We start from the raw sequence: 26,084 nt of genomic DNA, 5'->3' as shown, positions 1-26,084 counted from the left end.
ATCCTTGCCTTGAAGAGGGGGGCTGGGCTTCACCCACTGTGTCCCCAGGGATAACGGACCACTTCTCTTGTTTTTCCACAGCCGCAGCAGCTTGGAGTGCAGGGTGCACCACCCCACCCAGGATATCCTCCCGCACCCGGGCCAGCAGGCTGACCTGTAACCAGGAGGAGTACTAGCAGCAGCACCTGGGAATCCTGCAAGGCCAGCACCACACCCTGGACTACTGGGTGCATGAAGACCTGCAGCTGACGGGAGCTGCTTGCCCAGAGCCATGCCATGTGCAACCACCTGCAGATCCCGGTGCACAGATTGGTGTCTCCTGCTGCTCCAGCCCCTGCTGCCTCCCCAGCTACCTTTGTTTGTCACTGGGGAAAGTATTTTGGCTCCTTCTCCCACTCCTGCTCCCCCTCCCGCTTCTTCCTCCCCACTCTCTCAATCCTCTAGGAGCAACCCCTTCTGTAATCCTGGCCACCACGGGCAATCCTTAGTGTGGGCGGGACAGAACAAACCCTCCCAGGGAGGGGACTTTCACCACCTCCCCTCCTTTTCCTTAAGATGTAGCCCATCCCCTTCTTACACCCGCCCCTCCACCCCCGCCTCAGCACAGTTGCCGGTGAGTGGTGTACCTGCATGAGCACTGTACTGAGAGTGGATCTCCCCATGCCAAACTGGTTCACCATGGATCGGTAGCTATTTGGTGTGGAGAGCTTCTGGAGGGCGATGGCCACATGCTTGTGGAGGGGAATGGCGGGTCTCATGTTCATGTCCCATCACTGCAGAGCAGGGGCAAGCCACTCACAGAGCTCCATGAAAGTGCCCTTCTTCATCCTAAAGTTCTAGGTCCATTGTTGGTCTCCCCAGCACTCCAGGACAACATGATCCCACCAGTCGCTGCTGGTGTCCAGATGCTGGATGCGGCGGGGCACGCTGGCATCCAGGAGCTGCAGCTGCTCCTCCACATACCCCAGGGGGGTCCGGATGATGGCCTGGGGGTTGGGCTGCAGCTGGTGCTGCGAGGCAGCCTGCAGAAACTACTGCCAGGCTTGCAGAAACTGCTGCCAGGCTTGGAGCAGCACATCTAAAAGAAATACCAGAGTGCCCAGGGTCAGCTCCGGCTCCATGGTGAAGAGTGCTGTGGTGTCCCGAGTGAGGGCAATGAGAGCACACAGAGAAAAAAATGCTTTGCTGTCCTTCAGCGAGGTAGGCAAGCAAACATGGAAACCTGAGAACCGGCTGCCCAGGGAGGTCCCTTTAAGTGACAGGCCTCAGATAGCCTCAGGCAGCAGCTACACAAAGTAACTCCTGACCTGATGCCCTGCCAGAAGTGGTTTCAGCTGCCCTTAAATGCGATTCAGCATCCAATCAGCATGGATGCACTATTTCAAAATAGCAAAATGCTATTTTGAAATGCATTTTGTGTGTAGACGCCTTATTTCAAAATATCTTATTTCGAATTAACTATTTTGAAATTAGATATTTTGAAATATCACTGTAGTGTAGACGTACCTTCAGCTATTTCCTATGGAGTGAGGGATCCCAGGTGATGAGTGGTGATCCATAAGGAGTCAGGGCACCTTTCATATTATATATGAGCTTGGAGCACTTAACAGGTTCTTTTGTCCTCCTGTTTAACAAGAGCCCCAAATCCACCAGTTCTCTAGTGCGATCACAAACGCATGGAGTAGTTCTGGACACATTCCCTTTTAAGTTATGTCTAGACTGCAAGCTTCTTTCAGAAGAATCCTTTTTACATAAAAGATCCTCCCAAAAAACTTCTTCCGAAAGATAGCGTCCACACACAAAAGCGCACTGAAAAAGTGATCTGCTTTTTTTGAAAGATAGCATCCACACTGAATGGACACTGTCTCGCATTTAAGCTGTGATTACTATGGATGGCACGGCCACCAGGGCACCTGTACTTTTTCCTCTTTCCTCTTCTTCTGAAAGAACTCCCCTTTCCCTATCTACACACACCTTTTTCAGAAAAAGCTCTTTTGGAAAAAGGCTTCTTCTTTGTAGAAAGAGGATTACCAATGCCGGAAAAACCCCTCTGTTCTCTTGATTTACTTTTGGAAGAACGCAATTGTAGTGTGGACGTTTTTCCGACAATGTGGACAGCTGTTTTTCCAACAAAACTCTGTATTGTAGACATACCCTTACTCTCCTGTATCTCTCCCACTCCCTCACAGCTTGTGTAGCAGAACAGTTTGGAGCAGGCTGATGTATGGAAGATTCTCATGTACAATACTAGCACCGGGGCTGTGAAACATGAACCTATTTGAATATTACATGGAATAGAAATATCTTGGGTAGGCACTAGGACCCCACGAATGCCTATATGAAATGCTGCCTGGCAGCATGTCAGTGGCACAGAGCTTCCTTAGCTGTTACACAAGACAAGGAGCAGCATTTGGAGCATCATTTTCCTCCTGAAACCTGCAAGGTATTTGTCTACCAGTCATCATTAAGATTCTTAGATTATGAAGGCCTTCGAGCTGCTTAATTCATCCTTAATTACTGCCAGCATCTCAGTCAGTTATGTTCTTGTTACATGTTTTTATGTTTCTGTAGATCAAATGAGAGCAACAGTGCCATAAAGAAATGGGCTAGTTATTTCCAGCTAGCGAGACCTGGGAGTATTGTACACCAGAAGTGTAAGTATGTGTTTTACATCTTTATTAGGCTGCTTTATCATTGCTTATTTCTTTGGTTTACATTGCATTCCCCCTTCAGAGAGGGGAGGGAAGCCGTTGATAGGCTGATCTAGGAAGAGAGAACCTGGATCTTCTGTTTACCCATTGTGGAAAATGTACAGCAAAGACTTGAAAAATCCTAAGTACTGCGGATTTGTGCATCTTCTTCTAGCTTGTGAGATGGTCGATTTTAAGGGGCATAGCCAATTTTTTCCCCATTGTGACTTTCTTCCCTGCCTCGGTTGGAAAATAGATTTTGCTGAATGCTGTGAGCAAAGCTCACAACTGTTTTGTGTGCTCCATCCTCAGGATTGAACTATTATTGTTTTCTTAGCAATTGCTGGCGCGATACAGCATATTTTATTAACATCTTTCTTGTTTTCCAGTTTTAAATAGTCCTGTTAGATATGTCATTTATTCATTGCTAGAAGGGTATAGAAATATTCATGAATCGTAACTATGAAGCTAATGGAAGCTTCCTGCTTATGAGCTTCACACTCAAAGCTAACAATATTCAAATGTAATATTGGAAACAGATCATAGATAGTTATTCCTTTTTTGTTACAGTCAGCAAGCTATATTTGGTCTATATGTCCACTTTTTTTGGCCATTAAAAGGTTTATGATAATCTTACAGATTAAATTGCAATTTCCCTTTAACTACACTGTCTGTATACATATTACTATCACACACCTGAGATTACTCAAGGGCATACAGAGTATTGGATTCTAGTTGGAATAAAGTTTCATGAAAGAAGTTTTGACTGCAGCAGTTTGATTGGATGTGACTACTCTTTGTCAAGACACTATGCATATAAGTAAGGAGAGTAAGATTTGGTCCAATCCCAATCTATGCTAGAAACATTAACTTTGTTAAGAGCAAAAATAATTTTATTGGACTTTAGAGAAATGCAAACTGCCAATATGACTTCTAAATAGCATTGCACGCCAAAGGAGAATCAAGTTTTATAACTTTAAATTGATTGATTTATAAAAAGTTTTTAATTGTAATGGGCCAAATTCATATGTAAGACCAAGGATGTGAAAAGGCTGTAATTTATAACAACTGCTCATCATTGCTAAATTTGGGCCCAAATTTAAACAATATAAAATATATGTTTGCAGAAAGGGGTCAATTAAAGCATTCTCTGCAGAGTGAGGGGAGTGGTGGAATGTTCCATTCCATGGTAATTTCTCTAAGAGTTAGAGCACAATTTAGATGTAACCCACATAGATATGTCATCTTTTTCCAAGCAAAATTCCCATAGATCTAAGAGTAAGATGTCACAATGAGAACTGAAGATTTCTGGTTTTTTATAGTGTTACTGAGAGCCATTTTAAATACAGTGAATAGTTTCCACATGATTTGATTTAATGGCTAGATACAATTCAGATTATGTGCCATTTGGTAATAAAAGTCCATGAGCTAATATTTTCTGCAGAGAGGATGTAGTAAAGTCAGAATGAATGCTCTAGTGTAATACAGTGGAGATGCAATGAAATAATAACCTGTTCAACCTTTCATGTTTGAAATATCTGAACTCCTTGATGCTAGATAATGGATTTCACAGATTAACAAACAGGAAGAAAAAACAGACCTAGAATACTCGTTGACTATACATCATCTATATATTTCTATATTTGATAGTATATTCACTCGGAATTTCTTTATGTGCAAACACGATACACAAATGCACATTGAAGCAGCAGAAAACACCTGGCACTGATGCACAGAACCAAGACTGTTTTGGCTTCTGCACTATTATTCCATCCCCACTTTACTTAGAAAGTGTAGGTATTGCAATTAGAATTGTGCAAATAATGAATTGTTTGGTTCATTGGCAATTCTGAAAAATACAAAAGAAAATAATTGTGGGAAAAGCTGATGACAAAGTTGTTTTGTTTTTTTGCCAAGTAAACTATTTCAGGTCAAACAAGATTTATTTTAAACAAAGTGTTTCATTTCAGTGTTGATCATTTTAAAACTTTTGATTCATGTTAACATTTCTTTTCATTTTCTTAAATCATTTTAAAAATCAAACATTTTGAAGGGTTTTTTTCAAAGGATTGTTTTGAGCAAAACTATTTGGTGAAAATGACACAAATTTGCTAAATGTTTTGGTGTCATGGAATCTTTGTTTGTCACTGGGGAAAGTATTTTGGCTGAAAAATATTGCCAAGCATATTTAGGTTAGGCATTGATTAGAACCGTATAGTTTAATCTGGATCTAGATCTCCATTTCAACCCTTGGACTCCAAAAATCCAGGAATGCATGAATCCCAAGATTTGGCTTTATCTTGTTATAGCCAACACCCTAATGTAAAATTTGGATCTGGGTTCAGATTCTTACCCACTTGCCCCAGCTGCATCAAGAGTCAAGGCCTTGAGTTTTCACTTCAGCCTATGTGTATCTCATCCTATACTTACACTCACATACACACAAACTATGTTCAAAAGAACATTATTAAGGGTGCACTATCACACATTCAAAAGTTAGCACCTTCCGTGTAACTTTAATTCAACCCCTTGTGCATTATCATAATGTCTTATATTATACGTTGCCTCATTGAAAACACAGGATGGAGCTGCTCCGGAGGGAGGAGGGGCATGTCTCAGGGTTGTGCAGTGAAAGAAGCCATTGTCTAGAGCAGGAGTTCTCAACCAAGGGTCAGAGTCCCCGGGGAGGAGGGGGGAGCACAAGCAGGTTTCAGGGGGTCCCGCCAACAGGGCCAGCAATAGATTCTCTGGGACCAGGACAGAAAACTGAAGCCTTGCTGAAGTCAAAACCTGAGTAGCTTCACTTGATGGAGCCCCCTGTGGCATTTGGCTCTGGGCAACTGTGCTTCTTGCTAACCCCGACCCTGACTTTCATATGTGGAAAAACAGTTTTTATATCGGGGTGGGCAAAAAGTGGCTTGTGGGTCAGACACCCAGGGTTTGCCACTGGCGGGCCACCGGATGCTTTTTACCTGTGGACATACTGGCAAACAAAGCGTCTGGTGGCCTACCAGTGGCAAACCCTGGCGAACTATGTTTGGGCTACTGATTGCCCACCCCTGTTTTATAGCATGTTTTGAGGGAGTCTCATAAAAAGTTTGAGAATCCCCTAATATGTAGGACCCTTGTTTCGTTTACTGCAGAGGTTGAAATGTGAGCAGCGATAAGGCAGGGGACTGCACGAAGAGAAAGGATAGCCTCCTGGCTGTTTGAATGCTGACCTGGAGAACTGGATTCTATTGCTGCCTCTGCTATGGAGTTCTTGCGTGGTGCTGGGCAAATCACTTAAGCCACATTTTTTAAAGATGCTCACTATCAGTGTGTCCTTTATTTTCTGGGTGCCCAGCTTGAGACCCTGGCATCTGATGTGTGGCAGTGCTAAGTACTCACTGCTACAACTGGACTCAGTGGAAGCTGTCTTTTGGATATATAAAGTGCTATAAAAGTGCTCTAAAAATTCAGGTCCTAATGTGTCCAATGAGGTGCCCAAAGTTAGGGGATACTTTTGACCCTGATCTTTCATTGCCTCAGCACCTCATATATGAAGTAAGTTAATGCCTTCCCACACCCCATCTCTCAGGAGTGTTGTGAAAATAAATGAATGTTTGTGAACCACTCATTTGAATCGCTTGAGAGATAGTAGGGTTTTTTTATGTGAATTTATTACTCTGAAATATGCCAGATTAATACTCCCAAAGAGCCTCACTACAAATTACCCATTCCAATAACACTCACATTGCAAAATGTCATAACTTTACATACAGTGATAGCACATACAACCCAACAGAATATTATTGTTCTAAAGATCAAGAGTTTTATAATGATACCTTCCAAAGTATCCTTTTTACAAAACGTATCATAATTATATCACTGTGGTATGTATGGGGTTACCAAAGTATTTCTGTGAGGTACAATGTTTCACAATCAGGCCTCCAAAACAGAGATGTCAACATCTAGCTACAACTAAATCCTCTAGAACAGTAAGGTAGTATTCATCTGCCATTTATTTCTAGTCCTTCATGTTTTCCTTCGCTGATGATGACAAACACAATTTCCAGAGTACTTTTCTTTGTATATGAGATTAGAATCTGAGTGCCAGCTCAGGAAAACATGTAAACATGGTCTTAACTTTTGTCATGTACTGAAATCTCAAAGGATATATGCAGATGCTTAAAATTAAGCACGTGCTTAAATGCTGTCCTTAATAGAGATTTCCTCCTGACAATGGGTGAAAATTTCAGATCAAACTATGTCAATTTATATGAAACTAGAGAACTTTGCTACAAATATCACTGACAATGTGTTTGGGAAATTAGTCAGGATAAGCACTAGATGTTTTAGTGTTCAAGCAAAAGTGGGGAGCAGTATTAAAAAAACCTTCAACAACAAGGAGGAAGAGAGTGATAACACTCTTGTCACCCTTATATTTGCAAGATGTTCTGATGTTGTGATTGTGGGGTCTAAGGACCTAGGTAGGCAAAAGGGGAAAGCATGTTCCCATTGAAATCAATGGGATTTTTTGCCTTCGAGGAGGCCAGGATTTTACCTACTGCCTGAACTTCCTCAATTAATGTTCCCATCACTTATTTATAGGCTCTGATAATAAGATACTACTATTGTTTTGAAAGGAAACACACTCTAAGCAATTTAAACATATCCATTTTTTCCCATAAGATTCACAAAAATAGTACTGCCTTTCCCTTAGGAACAAAAAACAAGTCAAACCTATAACTGGGAGCCATGAAACTGCCCTTTAGTAGTAACAGTTCTTTAGTGGGTTTTATGGATAAGATCTCATTTTTAATGGAAATGATGATTGTTTTTAATGGTAACTTTTATCATTAAGTACAGTTTGCAGGAGGGAAGATTTATTTAAAAAAAAATATATATGTAATAACGAAAGTTATCTTCCTGCAAAATGTATTTAATGAGAAAAATTATCATATAAAATACCACTAAGCTAAAAGCACATGAGTATGAGAAATCATACTTTACAATCTAGCTCCTTAACAAAAAAATATCCATGTGTTTGGTTACATAAATCCCTTTAGTTTCAGGGGGACTACATAACAGGCTTGTGAATTGAGTTAGGACTATTCCCCCATGTCTGCATTCTTAAATTAGTATTCAGGCATAGAGACCCACAGTGCAATAACTTAGCTGATGTTAATTTTAGTTTATTCTCCCATTCCCCAGAATAAAATAATTACCACTGAGATGGCTTTATCACTTAACACCAGAGTTCATTTTTGCTGGAGACACAAAGCTGCTTTAATAATCCACATTCGTCTGTGTTTTTTTTCTCGGACACTTGACAGAGATAGCTAACAGATATACCTAGGCTATGTCTAGACTTCCCCCTCTTGTTCAAGAAAATATGCAAATGAGGCAAAGTGGTGAATATCTCCATGCCTCATTTGCATACTTAATGAACTGCTATTTTTGCACAAGGGGCTTTTGTGCAAGAGCCATTGTGCCTAAAAAAGCGGCAGAATGGCTCTCGAACAAGAGGGGTTTTGTGCAAAAAGGAGCTGTATAGACAGCTCCTTTTTGCACAAAAGCCCCTTGCGCAAAATGGCGGCTCATTAAGTATGCAAATGAGGTGCGGCGATATTCACTGCTTCGCCTCATTTGCATATATTCTTGCACAAGAGGGGGAAGTTTAGGCATAGCCCTAGTGTATAACTAGTATTAGATGCTCCAGGGGGTAGCTGAGTTAGTCTGTACAGGATAAACTTAAAAAAGCAACAAATAGTCTGGTAGCACTTTATAGACTAACAGGACATGTAGATGGTATCATGAGCTTTCGTGGGCACAGCCCACGAAAGCTCATACCACCATCTACATGTCCTGTTAGTCTATAAAGTGCTACCAGACTATTTGTTGCTTTTTAAAGTTTATTTAATATTAGATGGTATGGGCCAGATTCTGATCTTACGTAAATTGGATACATCCAAAGTACTTTCAGTTTGACCATCACACCCTGCTACACAGTCTTAAACATTTTTTAGAATTTGTCCTGAGCTTATTCTGCCCATTTCATATGGATTTAGATTCTCAAACTGTTTACAAGCTCTCATGTGCTTGTGTTTATGCACACACATTCTTGAAACCATTTTTGACAGAATGTGGCTACCCTTTGACAGGAAATAGAATTTATAATTTAGCTGGACAGATTAAACTTAATGAGAAGGCTGTCACTTGAATGGGGTGCTCAGAGTTGCTGTAGTTGCTTGGTAAAAATATAGTTTGGCATTAATTGTCTTGTCTATCACAATGAAAGGTGATACAAATTGCTTTCAGAATGCTGCTCTGTGCCATGTCTCATCTGTGCACACACTGTAGCATCCAGGAGTTACCAATCCCTCTTGGCTGAGAGTGTTTGCTATTCTGCTGATTTTCCTTTGCCAAGCCATTCTGGAAACACAGAAGTTCAAGCTGTTCAGATCGGAACTTAAATATGAGTGGCTTTCTGAATGAATGTTATTATGACCGGTGTGGCAATTATGGGGCCAGCCAAGGTTGTTCCTGGCTCAGTGCTTGTACATATACATACTGATGTGCTCATGGTTTATATGGTCACATGGACAGTGAAGCCACAATCTTGCATGTTGCTAATACTCTGAATTTTATTTTAAGGTTGGGTTAGAGGTGATGATGGGTCAGCTGAAAATGTTCAGTCATGGTCACCACATGTGAACTCAGAACTGTAGCATCTAAATGTATACAGTTAGAAACTCCTTCCCTCACTTAAGGCTGAGATACAGAAATCAACTTTCTTGACAGTGTGGCTGCCGACTCTCATCAAATTGGGTTCAGTGATGTTTTCTTGCTGGCTGGGGGCAGGTGGGAGAAATTCACAGACATCAAAGTCATATCTTCCTTGGAGAAGGCTGTTTATTAGTGAACACAACTAATTCAGAACATCTGGCTTGTTCTGGAAGCTATTATTAAAGGCACTTGCACTGTCTACATCTTTGGGTTTTCCTTTCTGAAAGGAAGGCAGACCTCAGACATCGGTTATGTATTGTGACAGGGTCAAGCTGGAGGAATACAGCAGATAGAGAGAAAGGCAGCTCTAAGGCAGCAACAGCCCTGGACAATCAGGAGCAAAGGAGATAGGGCTGCTGTAAATCAATCAGAGCAAGCTGATATCACCTGAGGCTGCTGGTGCAGCCTTTAAAAGGAAGCCCTCCTTGCAGGGAGGGAGGGGAGAGAGAAAGACTGGCCTGAGAGATAGAAAGTGGGGGGTGAGGAGCCCCAAACAGGGTGTTTAAGACTTTCCTTCTCCTTGCAGCCTGAGAGCCCAGCTGGGAGCGGGAAAGGATGATTTTTGCTGCCCAGGCTAACCCTGGGCCCCAATGCCTTTGTGGCTGAGAGGCTAGAGCTTGAACCCTGGTACAGGTTAATAACATAGGATTGAAACTTTTAGAGGAAGGACTGGGCAGGGTACTGGGACCCAGGAGGGGGGGTTACCCTGCCACAGTATTTAAAAGATGTTAATATTTTTGATAATACAGTTTGAGTCTTAGGTTAGTTTGGGTCACTAATCGTCCATTTTCACTGGAAGGCCCCAACTGTTCTACCCAGTTCCAGTGATGCATAATAACAATAAATCTGTTTTTAACAGGGTAATTAACTTGGGTTTTTGGCTGCTTTGAATGACTGGAGCAGCACAATCAGCCAGAAAAGTACTGGTGAATCTCATCCATATAGGTCTGTAATTTAAAAACCACATAATTAGGAAACTCGGGTACACTTACCTTTGTACAAAATATGCAATCATCTCACATAAAAGGGTTCTTCAAAATGGAACCAAGGGCTACGTGTTCCCCAGTTAGCTAATTTTGAGGAGTCGTTTATGTGACATGCTCAATAATAGATTCTCTATATTTAAGGGAAAAACTGCTATTCATGCTATTTATAAAACATGGCCTCATACTCAACTCTCACAAATACTCTAGTCATTACATTAAGGAAACCCAATCATTCTGCTCCGTGTTAATTCAGAAATGGCTATTTTGTAAAACTGTAATCTCGCCAGTATACCAAGCAGGTCTTTGTCATTCACCCACATTACTGGCGCTTCATTGTTGTGGACAAGCAGTAAATTGCTTCAGCTGCGTGCTTGGAGCATTAAGTCTCCATGTCATTTTCATCCATCTCTTGTCTTCTATCCTCTGGAATCTCTCCTTGCTGCCACTAGCACTCTTCATCTGTCAAATCCTCCACTGAGGGCTTGCTGGCATCCATGCTACCAAAATCTGTTAAGTTGTTCTTACTCACAAAGAAGGCTTATGCAGTTAAAATCCACCATTTAGCTGTGCAGTTGTTCAGTTGCTTTGTAGAGTAAAAAAGAGGTGGCTAGATGGCAAGGGAGATTGGCAGAGAGATGAGATGGTGAGAGATAATGGAGGGAAGAATCTCCTTCTTTTCACATGAAAACTAATATTCCTTCCCTGCTGTTGCTGTTTCTCACTGGGTTGCAGTTGAGGATACCGAATTCAGTACAAACTGCTGAGAAATAGGGCAGACTCACCCCAAACTTCCGGCTATTCTATCATTAGCTTATACCAAACCAGTAAACTTCTGTCTCACCACTAGATAACAAGAAGCCAAAAAATGCATATTCAGTAGGGATTTCTCCCCTCTTCCTTATTTGTATTTCCTTCCCTTACTAATGTTAAGGAGTCCATTTATAGGTTAGTACTGGGGATGTAAAATCCCATTTAAAAAACTAACCATTTCAAAAGTTAACTGTTTCACCCCAGCTGGGCCCATGTAGTTACTAAAGTATTCCTCCTTAGATCTCCGGTGCTTCCATTTTCTTTTCAAGACTCTAACATGTTAACATACCTTTAATTGGTCTTTCACATAGTGAATTTCTCCAGCAGGAAGTCAGTATCTGTGTGATCTAAAAAGCAGAAGGCCAAATGATATGACAGGTGGGCCAAATCAAAATGTTTAGGGCTTTGGTGGGGGGTCAAAATTCAAACATGAATCCAGGTCCAGATTTTGCAAATAGCTCTTGTTTTTATAATGAACTGAACTGAAAGTGCTGTTCTGTCTAACTTCACATTGGGGTGTTCAAAATTCAGATCTAGACCTTCTTTCAGTGGGAACATGTAACAGTTCAAGTTCATCTTTAATATACAGCATATCAAAATCAAAAGGCCTACTTGCATGATATGAAACTGGTTATGTCACTCTTCTCTCATCCCAGTGGAGCTCTGTGACAGCCTCATTGAAATTCTCAAAGTCCATCAGCAACTTGAGGAATAATGTCCTGAAATAGGTCTGAACGCTTATGTAAAATTATCATTTTTATTGGGTTGATTCTGCCAGCATGAAAAAAAGAGAGGAGATGAGTAATCCAGGTCTCCAATTCTAAAGGAAATTGGGTCAACAGCAGCTCAAAATGAAAGTCCTACTCTGCCTATTAAATCAGGAATAATAAGAATCACAACGTAATAAAAGAAGTTGACCAACCATGAAGCACCCTAGAAAAATGCTATGTGTGACTGAATTGTTTGTGGGCAATAATCCAAGCTATTGTGGTCATGAGAACCATTTTTTGTTCTTGTTGGATTGTGAGCTGGAATGCAAGACCTGCATTATCCTAGAATCTAGGACCTAGGTGCTTGGGGCAGACCTGCATTCCAAAGATCTCCTCTATCCTGCAGGAAAGGAATGTAACCATTGCAGTAACTCAGTGGCATACACCTGGCAAGCAAGAAAATCCTCTACAAGAGCAGTGGAATTTTAACACTCCAGGTTCCTTAAGGATTTATGTTGTTTTGTATTCAGAGCAGGGAGGAAGCCCCTAATGGTTAAGACAATCCCTTCAAATTGTCAGCATTTTATTCAGCAGCACAGATATTTCTTTCCTATTTTGTTCTGCCAGTAAAGGCCAAATTATTATTTTCCTATTGCTAAGCAGAAGGAATTTTTGTGAACAGCTTAATGTTTTTGTGGGCTCCTGTAACTAGTACAGATTTTTAACTGAAGAGCAGAAAAGCAATGCTAAGAAACCAAGCAATACGATTGGTAAGCTTGAAACCAACCCTATACAGAGCATTTGACATTGGTTACTTTTAAAGTGGTAAGAAGTTCTTTACCAAAACTCCTTGCTTCTGTATAACAGGATCACTACCACCATTCTGATTCCTTCTGTTACGATGCCAGCCTTACTCTTGCTACAGCTCCTTGTCTCCCCTCCCTGGACAATGATACAGATTTTAGCAACTTGGTCTCCTTCCAAGCTTGTTCCTCTTTAATGCTGCTCCAGCTCCCCACTGACTCCTCACTGCACAAATCTTTTCTGCACAAATCTCAAGTCCATTCCTGGCCTCCCACTGTCACCCTCCCGGCGACTTGTTGCTTGCTAACCCTTCTGGCTGCAATCCTCTCAGGTCCTTGTGTAGTGCCCAGCAGCAGAATATAAAATGAGTGGAAGCAAGAAAGGAATGACATTATGCGTGGTTATAGAAGTTCTGCTTGACTGATTGTAGAGGTAGTTAGATCCTGGAGAAATGCTTTTTGTTATTGGTGATGTAATTCTTTTGGGAAATTGTGCATACAGTAAAGTCTGTGTCCCATCTTGGAGCCAAGCCAATTCCACTGAAATCAGTTTTGTCTCAGGTTCCTGCTGGGCTGCTGGCTGGGAGCCATTTACTTAAACGCCTCCCAGCCACAGCCTGCCTTTGGCACCCCCTCCCTGCCCAATTACCTGCCCCATGTCACCACCCAAAGCCTCCATATCTCCTCTCCCCCCCCCCTCCAGGTCACAACTTCCTCCCAGATCCTGCATCCCCTCTTAGAGTCCCTTCCCCAGGCCAGAATCTTCTCCTACATCCATACCCCCTCTTAGGCCCTCCCCCTCCCCCAGGTAACAACCCCCTCCTTCACTCAAACTCCTCAGACTCCACACCCCTTTCTGCATCCCAGTCCTCTATCCAAAACTCCCTTCTGCACCCCATGCACAATCCCAGACTCTGTGCCCCCTTCATAGAAGTGCGGCCCTTGACTACTTATGAAAATCTTGGAGTAGCTCCCCATCAAAAACTATTGCCCACCCTTAGTCTAGCCCCAAACATTGAGTGGTCCATTTATCAATATGTAACTCATACTGAGGCCAATTCTCAGCTAGTGCAAATGGACACATCTTTAAAGTTGTCTCAATGAAATTAGTGGAAATACATTGGCTTACACCATCTGAGAATCTGTCTGTATGAGATAAAAAAATCAAGCTGTTACTTGAGCACTTGTGGAGGATTGCAGGAAGTTTGGAAGGTCCACACATGAGTGTTGCACCTGGTCTTATGGATTTCAGGTAATTGAACATATTTTACTGGTGTCTGATATCATACTAGAGCAGGGTTACTCAACACGTGGGCTGCATGCAGCCCACAGCCTGTTTGTTTGCGACCCATAGTGCAGTTTGGGTTTACGCGGGGCTCAACATATGGCCCATAGGTGGGATACTTTGAACATGGCCTCCACTGGGAACATACTGGTGTGGTATCTCCCAGGCAGGGTGAGCACTGAAAGACGTACGTGGATGGGCTGGCTGGAACAGACGGGTGCAGGGTGTTGGCATTTCTAGTCCCCTGGGAAGGAGGTGCCGAGAGCACTGGGGCATTGTGGGAAGTGCTGGCTGCTTAGCCTTATGGGCAGAGCCTGAGAGGTGCTGACTGGCCACGTTTGGGTCCAGCGCCGCAGCTTAAGGCTTAATCTTTGTATTCATGCCCATCAGTGTGAAAGAAGCTATTTGCGTATATTTGCATATATATTTACATGTATATGCAACCATACTTAAGTTGTGACCCTCGGCATGCGCTGTGAGTATCATTGTGGCACCAAGTATCATTGTGGCTACTCAACTTCCAAAGTTGAGCATATGGGCACTGCATATTCATTTTGGTTAACAAAAAGAAAGCATCTTAGCTTACTGAAGTTTGCTGGGATTTTGCAAGTACTGTGATGTCTGAGGTTTACGGGGCTTTTATAAGGAGATGATTATGACACACATTCTACCCTACTGAGGTAATGATGGTTATTAAATGGAACTGAAATCACAGTGGAACTGTGGCACTACTGAGGTCATAACCACTGAGGCTACTGAAGGACATCCATAGAGAATGATCACTTTATAGTAAACTAATAGTGTGCCTCAAAGTCCATAGTTCTGCAGCTTCCATACATCTTAAGTCTTCTCCTCCCTCCCCCCCCAAAAAAGTAGCTAAAGTGACTATCGGCTTATTTTTATAAGGTTCATCATCTATCCTTAATGCTTCTAGATTTGGATTTCAATAGAAAGGGATATGAATAGGCAATCAATTCAAATTGTATAAAATGTGAACCATTAGTTATTCCTGACTGTCTGTCCCCTTACTTTTCCTTTTTAAGAAAGATACTACAGCCAATCTTCTATAGCAATGTTCCAAATGTAATAGTAGCATTTTTTTTTCAAAATATAAGATTTTGAGACAATTCTATAGTACTTTCCAACAAGCATCAAGGTTGTGCTATTTATTGCCAGTTTTATGCTTTGAATTCTTTAATTTAGGAAATCCCACTGATGTCCCAATGAGTTTTTAATTTGTATTGGGACTGAGCCTGAAGACTTGCAGACCTGAAATAATAATATAATGTGTTGAGCCTTTTTGTTTCTCTAAATGTTGGTTAGCTTGCCCCTAAACTTGTTGACAGAGTGTGATAATATTTTTTTTAAAGAAAGCTTAAATGCCACAATAACACCTATGGGGATTTTTTTTAACATGGCATGTGTTTTAAATTGCAGTGTTTAGACTTAAACTCAAGTTTACTATAATTTCTGAGGAACAGAAGGTGGAAATTGTGAATTGTGGTGGAGGACAATATGTTATTGTTCCTATTTGTGTTATTAGCACATTTTCTATTGCTCTGAGTTCCTGCTCAGTTCCAATTTAAACAAACTCGTTTTGTAACTCACCTGTGCAAGAGATTAGATAATTAGATATTTTACAGTTTGCTGAGTTTATACATCTAAAACACCACATGAAAGTCTCTTGATTAAGCCATTTCTTTTAAAGGGATAGCAGTTGGTAAGAACCATATTTAAATCAAACATTTCCTTTTCTGATTAGGAATTAGATTATTAGCATTCCTTTTAGGAATATATTTTGAATATTGAGCATTTCTTTTGGTTTAGATTTAAAAAAACATGCAATTTACTTTTCATCATTCGTCTTATTTGTTTAACTGAGCATCAGTAATTTCCAGTGCCTTTTTCTATGCTGTTTCCATGGTTGAAAGAATCTCCTTTTCACATGAAAACTAATATTCCTTCCTTCCTGTTGATGTTGCTCAGTAGGTCACAGCTGAAGATACTGAATTCAGGGCAAACTGCTGAGAAATAGGGCAGACTCATCCTGGCTATTCTGTCAGTAGCTTATATCAAGCCAGTAAACTTCTGTCTCACCACTGGATAACAAGAAGCCAACAAATGCAATCTCTATAGACATCCAGCCTTTGGCTCACCACCCAGACACTGGGCTCTATGATGAATAGTTACTGAAAATCAATTTAGTCAAAGAGAGCATCCTTCTAATCTCAAGCAACCAGCAACCAGGTCATATACATACAAATATTGTAGTGTTGGAGTAGGCTATAGTCTGTAAACTCTCTCCTGTAACTTCCAAAAGATAAAAGGTCCTTAGTCCATCATTCAAAATCCTCCCTATAGTTGTAAACTTACAGGCCAGAAAATTAGGGCAGGAGAGACAAAACAGAGATCATCCGCCACTCCTGGAAATAGCCTTGCTTCATCCTCTTTGAACCTCCTCTCCTCCCCCATCCCCTTACACACTTCAGCAAGAAGCATGTAGTGTAGACTTAGCCTAAGTGAGGCCTCACCGGTGCCAAACAGAGGGGACTAATCCCTTCCCTTCTGCTGGTAGGGCTCCTAGTAACAGCAGCCCAATATGCTGTTAGCCTTCTTGGCAACAAGGGTATATTGTTGTCTCCTATCCAGTTTTTCATCTACTGTATTTCTCAGGTCCTTTTCAGAAGAACTGCAACTTATCCAGCCAGCCCCCAGCTGTATCAGTGCATTGGATTCTTCTGTCCGAAGTGCAGGGCTCTGCTCTTGTCCTTGTTGAACCTCATCAGATTTCTTTTGGCCCAATCCTCCAATTTTCTAGGTTACTCTGGGCCCTATCCCTTCCAGCGTTCTTTATCTCTCTCTCCCCGCTCCCTCCAGCTTAGTGGCATCCGCAAACTTGGTGAGATGCAATCCATCCCATCAGCCACATCATCAATGAAGAATTTGAACAAAACTGGCCCAGCACTGACCTATGGGGCATTCTGCTTGATACCAGCTGCCAGCTACACATTGAGCCACTTATCACTATTGACTGAGCCTGACAATCTAGCCAGCTTTCTATCTATTCTATAATGCATTCATCCAAGCCATACTTCTTTAACTTGCTGGCAATAATACTGTGGGAGACCATATCAACATCTTTGCTAAAGTCAAGGTATCTAAAAGGGTGTCACAAGGAGAAGGGAGAAAAATTATTCTTCCTGGCCTCTGAGGATAGAACAAGAAGCAATGGGCTTAAACTGCAGCAAGAGAGGTTTAGGTTGGATATTAGGAAAAAGTTCCTAACTGTCAGGGTGGTTAAACACTGGAATAAATTGCCTAGGGGGGTTGTGGAATCCCCATCTCTGGAGATATTTAAGAGTAGGTTAGATAAATGTCTATCAGGAATGATCTGGACACTACTGGGTCTTGCCATGAGGCCAGGGGACTGGACCCGATGACCTCTCGAGGTCCCTTCCACTCCTAGTATTCTATGATTCTAAGGCAATGGTCTCCAACCTTTTTACACCCAAGATCACTTTTTAAGTCTCAGAACAGGCAAAGATCTACTGCCCCGCCCCTTCCTTGAAGCCCTGCCTACATTACATGAGGCAATCTAATGCACTGCACTGGTGCGCAGTTCAGAGAGGGCTCAAGAGCTACTCTTGGAGCCCCTGAGATCTACCGGTAGATCGCGATCTACTGGTTGGTGACCACGGTTCTAAGGTATAGCACATCAACTGGCTCCCTGGATATGGGGAAAGTGGTGATCTCATAATAGAATGCAATTAGGTTGGTCAGGCATGATTTGCCCTTGGTGAATCCCAGTCACCTTCTTGATCACTTTTCTCTCCTTCAAATGTTTCAAAACGGGTTCCTTGGGAATATCTACCATGATTTTTCCAGGGACCGAGGTGAAGCTGACCAATCTGTGGCGAGGAGTCCTGTGGCACCCTGTAGACTAACTGAAGTGTGGGAGCATAAGCTTTCGTGGGCAAAGACCCACTTCGTCAGATGCAATCTGTACTGACCAATCTGTAGTTCCCTGGATCCTCCTTTTTTCCTTTTTTTAAAGATGGGCCCTACATTTGCTTTTTTTTCCAATCATGCAGGACGTCCCGTCCCCCCCCAGTTGCCATGAATTTTCAAGGATAATAGCCAATGACTCTGCAATCGCATTAGCTAACTCTCCCAGAATCTTCAGATTCATTAAATCTGGCCCCATGGACCTGCTTTTCTAAATAGTTCTTACCCTGTTCTTACACTACTGAAGGTTGCTAATCAACTTCCTATCCTGAGTGTATTAGTCTGGAAACTGACCTTGTCTGTGAAGATGGAGGCAAAAAAGCATTTTTCCACATCATCTGTCACTAGGTTGCTTTCCCGGTTCAGGAAGGGCCCCACACTGTCCCTGACCACCACCTTCTTGCTACCATACCTGTAGAAACCCTTCTTGTTATCCTTCACAGCGCTTGCTAGCTACAACTCCAATTGTGCATTGGCCTTCCTGATCACACTTGTGTATGCTCAAGTTATGTTTTTATACTCCTATCTAAGTCATCTGTTCACATTTCCACTTCTTGTAGGCTTCCTTTTTGTGTTTAAGCTCACCAAAGATTTATCTGTTAAGCCAAGCAGATCTCCTTCCATATTTGCTATTCTTTCTGCACATTTGGATGGTTTGTTTCTGCACCCTCAAAAAGGCTTCTCTAAAATACAATCTATTCAGCAAGATCTCCTTAAAGCTGAGTTTCTTCTATGGCCTATTGTTAAAGAGAAGTGTCCTTAATGGGCCAGTAACATGTAACTGTCTAGCCTTAACGTAAATCTTATCTGGTGAGTATTGCCTCAGAATACAACATGGCTGCATCTAGACTGGCATGATTTTGCGGAAATACTTTTAACGAAAAAGTTTTTCCGTTAAAAGTATTTCCGCAAAAGCGCGTCTAGATTGGCAAGGCTGCTTTTGCGCAAAAAGTGCTTTTGCGCAAAAGCATCCGTGGCCAGTCTAGATGCAATGTTGTGCAAGAAAGCCCCGATCGCCATTTTAGCCATCAGGGCTTTTTTGCGCAAAACAATTCTTCCCTGCCTCTAAATCGAATTAGGTGGTAAACCTCATTCCACGAGGAATACCACCTAATTCGATTTAGAGCTTTATTCCGGAATCCCGTTTCACTGCCACATGTAGACGCGGGCAGTTACTTCGGGCTAGTCAATTTGTTAAATGGCCAACAGCCAGGAACATGCAAATCAAGTACAGGATATTTAAATCCTGGGCTTGATTTGCAATTCCGGTCGCCCTCATTCGTCTCCCTAGATCTATCTAGGGGGCAAGTGTAGACGTACCCTATGTGTGCCATATGAGTAAGATCAAAAGGGAGACTGTCCCTTGTGTTACTAATCAGATGCTAGGCAGTCACACTTCCTGGCTGTCATGCACAAACACACTGCTCAACAGTGTGCGTTTCAAATCCTGCAGGGATCAAGCCAAAAAAAAAGATGACTTTTTCAGTTTCAGTTTACAGCTTGAATCTTGGAGTTAAAGTACCTTGCATTCTCTCTTTATTTATTTTTTTAAACTCTGTTGTGTTTATTGCCTCAGACACTTTAAAATACAGTTTTTATTTCTCTATCAGTTTTATTTCATTCTGTTTTAGAATTAGAGAGATGGATGATAACCTATTGAGTCATACTGTAAATCCTCCTCTTCCTTCCCCCACCGGTGCTCAACTGTTCTTTAACAGTACATTTGCCAATATTTCATTTAGTCTAATTTTTAAATGACCTCCACAATGAGGCTTTCATTGTTTTGCTCTTGTCTTTACCCAGATTCCTCTGTCTCCTTGGAGTCCTATCCCCCTGCAGTTCCTTTCCTGGGTGTAGTATAATTCTAATATGGGTACTTGTACATGATTACCATATTCTATCACTCACCCCATGCAGGCTGCAGCTGCACTTGCCCAGTTGACAGGAAACTGAAAGCATAGCTAGGTCAAAGCGGAACCACTAGATTGATTAACATCAGAGGTGGCTTGCTTGTTAGCCCAGCAGCTGCAGAGGATCAGCGACTGTGCAGTGCATATGTCTGTGGATTCTCTGTTTCTCTAGGCTTGCCCCATGTCAGCCTTGACCCTGCCTTCCCTGATTCCGTGTCACCTGGTTCTTCCCGAGGTTCCTGGTTCTGCTTCTATCTCAACAATTGGCTCTGGCATTTGGATGCTTCAGTTTCTGACCTTTGGCTCAGACCCCCAGCTCAGACTCTTTTTTAACCTTGAGCTCTGCTATTTGAACTGTGACCAGTAGACCTGATTCATGCTGACTCCCAGGCCTGACAGCACACAGCCTGGTTTCCTGATAGTTATTCTTCAGAATGGTGGGATTTGTAACTGACGTCTTCACGTAGATATGTATCTGGTACTGGAGTGCCCGAAAGAAAGGACTTGATACAAAGTTCATCATAATCAGCAGGAGTTTCTTCAGTTATATTCCAGGATTGTCCTCATTAGTGACTCTCAGTAAGAAAAAACATTAGCTTGTTTGTCAGTGAAGTAAAGCCAAACACTGTATAGGCCATTATAAGCCATAGTGATTTTTTGTGTCGGTGGTTTGTGTCTTTCCATATCACATTTAAAGGTTGAACCTTTCTAATCTGGCACTCTCTGGACCTGACTGGTGCCGAACCAGAGAAGTTGCTAGATCACGGGGAGCCTGCCTCCAAAAGTTTCCTATGGGAACTTTCCACATAGTTCCTCCAACATGAGGATGTGTTGTGAAAAGAGCTCCTTTAGCGTTATTAGAACTTAGTGATTCTTTTACATTGTATGAAATAATGGTCTTTGGATGTTAATAAACCCAAAATATTTCTTCTGTTGACCATGAACGTGTGATTTTCAATATAAGACATGTGAATCAGTGAAGACAAGTGAGTGATATATAGTTGTTTGACTGCCAAAAAATTCCCTTTTGGCAACCTAGGAAAAAAGCAATAATGTATTAACTCATAAAGGATCTTTTCTAATGATGGTAGGGATTTCATCTCTGTGCCTATTAGTTCTCTCTCCTGTGCATAAAATATAATTAAAGGTGGTGGGTGGATGTTTAAAATATCTTCAATGTCTATTTTAACACTTAAGAAAATGCCCCCCCCTAGTAAAAATTATCTCCTGCAATAATCAATATATACTGTCTGCTGGTTTAGTCCTGTAGTTAATACATTCTGGGTTTTGATTAATATTTGAACAATACACATCCCCTGTTTGGTTCTAGGAAGCTACATTTCACAGTGCCATATCAGTACTCATTCTGTGTTCTTCTAGGTATTGGACTTAAAATCAACCAAGAATGTGCATGTGGACATATATTATGACCATCATGAAATTTAAAAAATTGTGATTAATTGCACTGTTAAATTAAAATGGTATTTTATTATTAATATTTTGGAATGTTTTCTATATTTTCAAATATATAGATTTCAATTATAACAGAATACAATGTGCTCACTTTATATTTTTATTATAATTTTATTATAAATATTCGCACTGTAAAAAACAAAAAATATATTTTTCAGTTTATCTCAAACAAGAACTGTAGTGCAATCTCTTTATTGTGAAAGTTGAACTTACAAATATAGAATTGTGCAACAAAAACCCTACTTGCATTCAAACATAAAACAATGTAAAATTTTAGACCTTACTAGTCCACTCAATCCTACTTCTTGTTCAACCAGTCACTCAGACAAACATGTCTGGTTACAATTTGCAGAAGATAATGCTGCCTACTTGCCAGAAAGTGAAATTAGGCATTCACATGGTACTGTTGTAGCTGGCATTGCAAGCTATTTATATGACAGATGAGCTAAAGATTCATATGTTCCTTCATGTTTCACCACCATTCCAGAAGATGTGTCTATACTGATAATGGGTTGGACTTGAATAACAATCCAAATGCATATTCATTTTAATCACCTGAATCAGAAGCTACCAGTAGAAGGTAGATTTTTTTGGGAGTGATTCAGGTTCTGTAGTTTCCACATCAGAGTGTTGCTCTTTAAAGACTTCTGAAAGCACATTCCATACCTTGTCCCTCTTAGATTTTGCATAGCACTTCAGATTCTTAAATCTTGGTCCAATGCTGTAGCTATTTTTAGACAGCTCACATTGGTACCTTCTTTGCATTTTGTCAAATCTGCTGTGAAAGTGTTCTTAAGTCATCACCAAGAATGCTATAACATGAAATATATGGCAAAAGGTGGGTGCAACAGAGCCGGAGACATACAATTCTCTGTCACAAAGTTAAGTAATGCACTATTTTTTTAAAGAGCATCATCCACAGGGAAGTATATCCTCCTGAATGGGGGCCAAAAGCAGGAAGGCGCATACAAATGTTTCCTATCTGGAAGTAAATACCTTGCAATGCTGGTTAGGGTTACCAGATGGCTTAATAAAACCCACTGGACACACTTGATCTCAGATGGGGAAGGGACAGGGGGACCAGCCGGGAGGGGAACGGGGCTGTACAGGAGGAGGTCGGGGCGAGCGGGGCTGGCCAGGAGAGATCGGAGCAGGGAGAAGAGGGAGAACCGGCTGGTGGGAAGCAGGGCTGGACATGAGGGGATCAGGGGGAGCGGGGCTGGCCGGGAGAGATGGGGTACGGGGAGAGAACCAGCCAGCGGGAAGCAGGTCTGGCCCGGAGGTGGTCGGGGGGACCGGGGCTGGCCAGGGAAGAACTGGCTGGCGGGGAGCGGGGCTGGCCAGGGGAGAACCTGTTGGCGGGGAGCGGGGCTGGCCGAGGGGGAGTGAGGGGAGAGAATTGGCCGGCGGGGAGTGGGACTGGCCCGGGTAGATGCAGATCCCAGGGTGCTGCCTGTCCCACACACAGTCCCAGCGAAGCACGAGTGAGTCCGGCCCTGGAGATTCCATCCCGCCACTGCTCCCTCCCCCGTCCCTCCCCCCTTCTCTCTACTGCGTAATTGCGTACTGTCTGCCTGGTAGACACGCTCACACTGCGTGAGCATGTGTACCAGCCAGGCAGTACGCAACTACATACTGATACTCATAATAACTAAAACTTACTTAAATAGAAAATACCGAACATTTATATGTCCAGTGTTTTCTCAATTTATTTCCCAGACAGAAACCTCAAATACCAGACTGTCCAATCAAAACTGGACACCTGGCAACCCTAATGCTGGTTACAAAAGTGCCTTGTGAAAATGTGTTCTCGCTTTCTGGTGACATTGTAAATAAGAAGCAAGTTGCACTAACTCTAGTAAATTTAAACAAACTTGTTTGTCTTAGGCATTGACAGAACAAGAAGTAGGACTGAATAGACTTGTAGACTGTATAAAGTTTTACATTGTTTTCATGTTGAGTGCAGTTAGGTAATAAAAAAAATCTATATTTGTAAATGAATTTTTTATGATGAAGAGATTGCTCTTCAGCACTTGTATGATGTGAACTGAAAAATACTATTGCTTTTGTTCATAATGTCACAGTGCATAAATTTGTAAGCACTGTACATGTTGTATTTTGAGTTGTAATTGAAATCAATATTGAAAATGTAGGAAAAAATCCATAGCTTTAAATGTCAATTGGTATTCTATTGTATAACATTGTGATTAACTGACTAATTTTTTGAGAGAGTTAATTGATTAATCCACAGCCCTGAGATATATGTACACACATACTATACACACCAAATGGGGAGGAGTTGCATACCCTTTGGAAGACAGGATTAGAGTTCAAAATCTCAAGATCTTGACAAGCTGACAAGCTTCTACATATTCTGAAATAACTGGGATGAAATTCAGTAAGGACAAATGCAAAGTGCTATAATGAGGACAAAATAATCAATTGAACAAGTACAAAATGAGAAATAACAGCCCAGGAAAGAGTACTACAGAAAAGGATCTGGGAGGGTTAGTTGATCACAAACTAAACATAAGTCAAAAGTATAATACTGTTCAAAACAACAACAACAACAGATGAAAGACAACATTCCGGGATGTATTAGCTATAGTGTTGTAAGCAAGTGACAAGAAAAAATTTCTGCACTCTGCTCAGTACTAATATGGCTTCAGCTGGCACATTGTATACAGTTCTGGATACCACACTTTGTGAAGATGTTAACAAGTTGAAGAAAGCCCAAAAGAGAGCAACAAAAATGATTGAAGATCTAAAAAACATTACCTACAAGGGAAGATTGAAAAATTGTTTGTCTGGATTGAGGGGAAGGGAGAACATGATGTCAGGTTTCAAGTACATGAAAGATTATTACAAGAAGCAGCGTGAAAACTAGTTCTCTGTATCATTTGAGGTCAAGAGGATGTAAAGGGTTTAAATTGCAGCAAGGGAGATTTAGATTAAACTTTTGGAAAAATGTTAACTGTACAGGCAGTGAAGCACTCAGATAACCCAGGGAACATGAACAGGTGAGACCTCCCAGATCTAGCACCCTTGGGACATTACCAGTCCTGAACGAGGGAGTTTGCCAGACTAGGGGAAGTCAATTCTTGCTCTTTGCTGGCAGCCTCCAGGCTCTCCCAAGAGGCCATCAGGTTCCCCTCCTAGCTGCTGGCCCTGGTCACCAGTCCCGGCAACACTCCTGACATTGGTCCCAGCTGCTGGTCCTAGCCTCAGTTCCAGCTGCACTCCTGGCCCTGGTCACCAGTCTTGGCTAACTCCCAGCCCTACTCCCGATCCCAACTGTGCTCCTGGCCCTGGCCACTGGCCACTCTGCCACTGGACTCCTGGTTGGCTGCCAGCCATTGGGCCTCTCTGGTCCAGTAATATCCATGGTCCTGCTGGATTACGGATGTTGCCAGACCACAGAGTCCTGGATAAGAGAGGTCCTACTTGTAGAATCGCTATATCTGGAGGTTTTTAAAGAGCAGATTCAACAAATACCTTTCATGCAGAGGTCTTAACTAGATCTTTCAAGGTCCCTTCCAGTCATACAATTCTATGATATAGAGATGTGTATGTATACACACACATTATAAAGTGCTGTGAAATCTTATAAATATTTAATTTCAATTAACTGGTGAATATGTATATAAAGAACATCATGTGGTTACAATGCCATATGTATAAATGATATATAGCGGGAAGGAGTTACTGATATCTCTTGTGGAGTTTTTATAGACTACTCAAAGTTCCTGAAGGAGATGATTCATATAATTCCTGCTAATTTAGGATTATAGGGTTTGTTGCAAAGTCCATCAGCATGTATCAAATATTTTAATGGGTTGAACAACTACAAATTAATATAACCTCCTGAATAGGCTTCATTACAAACCTTATAAAGTCTGTGAAACCTGCGCATAGTTTAACAATTCTTTCTGGAATGTGGAGAGATTTCAGAGCTGTTTGCAAAACTAATGTAGGAGCGTGTGCAGGTGTACAATTCTATAGTCCATCTCAGGCTTGACTGTCTAGGGCAGGCTTGGGCAAAACAGCCTCTGCTGGCTGAATCTGTCCTACCAAGCTATTGGATCTGGCTTGCAGACACAACAGGGAACCTTAGGCAGACTCCCTGCCTGCCCAGCCTCCTGCAAGCCACTCAGAAAAGTATCTGCTGGGCCGTTTGTGTTTCATAAACTGTGAGCAGGGGGAAAGGGAGAGTGGTGCTTCACATGCTACTCCTGCCTCCAGCACAATCCCATTGGCCAGTTTCTGGCCAATGGGAGTTGCTTGTTTCAAGAATAAGCAGTGCGCAAAGCACTACTTTCCCCTTCCCTCAGGCAGGCCCAGACTTAGGGCAAGGGAAGCAAGGCCAGCTGTTCGCTTGCTGCCCTGGCTGGGAGCCATCCGGCATGCGGTGCAACCAATCACAACATGCTGCTTTGGGCCCTGCAAACTCTTTGGCTGGGCCTGCCCTCAGGCTCTTATTCACAGACCCACATGGCCCCTGCAGCCTGTTCAGAGGCAGGGCTGGCTCCTGCCTGGGAAACATGCTGGGCTGCTGGCTGGAAGTCTCACAGGTAAATCTCCCAGCTAGAGTCTGCCTCTGGCATTCTAGCCCTCCCCCTTTACTCCACATAACCCAAACCC

At 42.1% G+C, this 26,084-nt stretch overlaps 1 protein-coding gene across 1 annotated transcript in view; it reads left to right on the top strand.

Annotated features, from left to right (window-relative positions):
• Positions 1 to 2,293: 2,293 nt before the first annotated feature.
• Positions 2,294 to 26,084, top strand: part of RAB27B (RAB27B, member RAS oncogene family) — a 178,659-nt gene continuing 154,868 nt past the window's right edge. Inside the window, exons 1-2 of the mRNA XM_075932644.1 lie at positions 2,294 to 2,443; positions 2,572 to 2,654. The gene's annotated coding sequence lies outside the window, so the exon portion shown is untranslated. The remainder of the gene's footprint in view (positions 2,444 to 2,571; positions 2,655 to 26,084) is intronic.

The sequence above is a fragment of the Pelodiscus sinensis genome, chromosome 6, assembly GCF_049634645.1.
Source record: "Pelodiscus sinensis isolate JC-2024 chromosome 6, ASM4963464v1, whole genome shotgun sequence".
NCBI lineage: Eukaryota > Metazoa > Chordata > Testudines > Trionychidae > Pelodiscus > Pelodiscus sinensis.
This window is presented reverse-complemented; position numbering and strand designations above follow the sequence as displayed.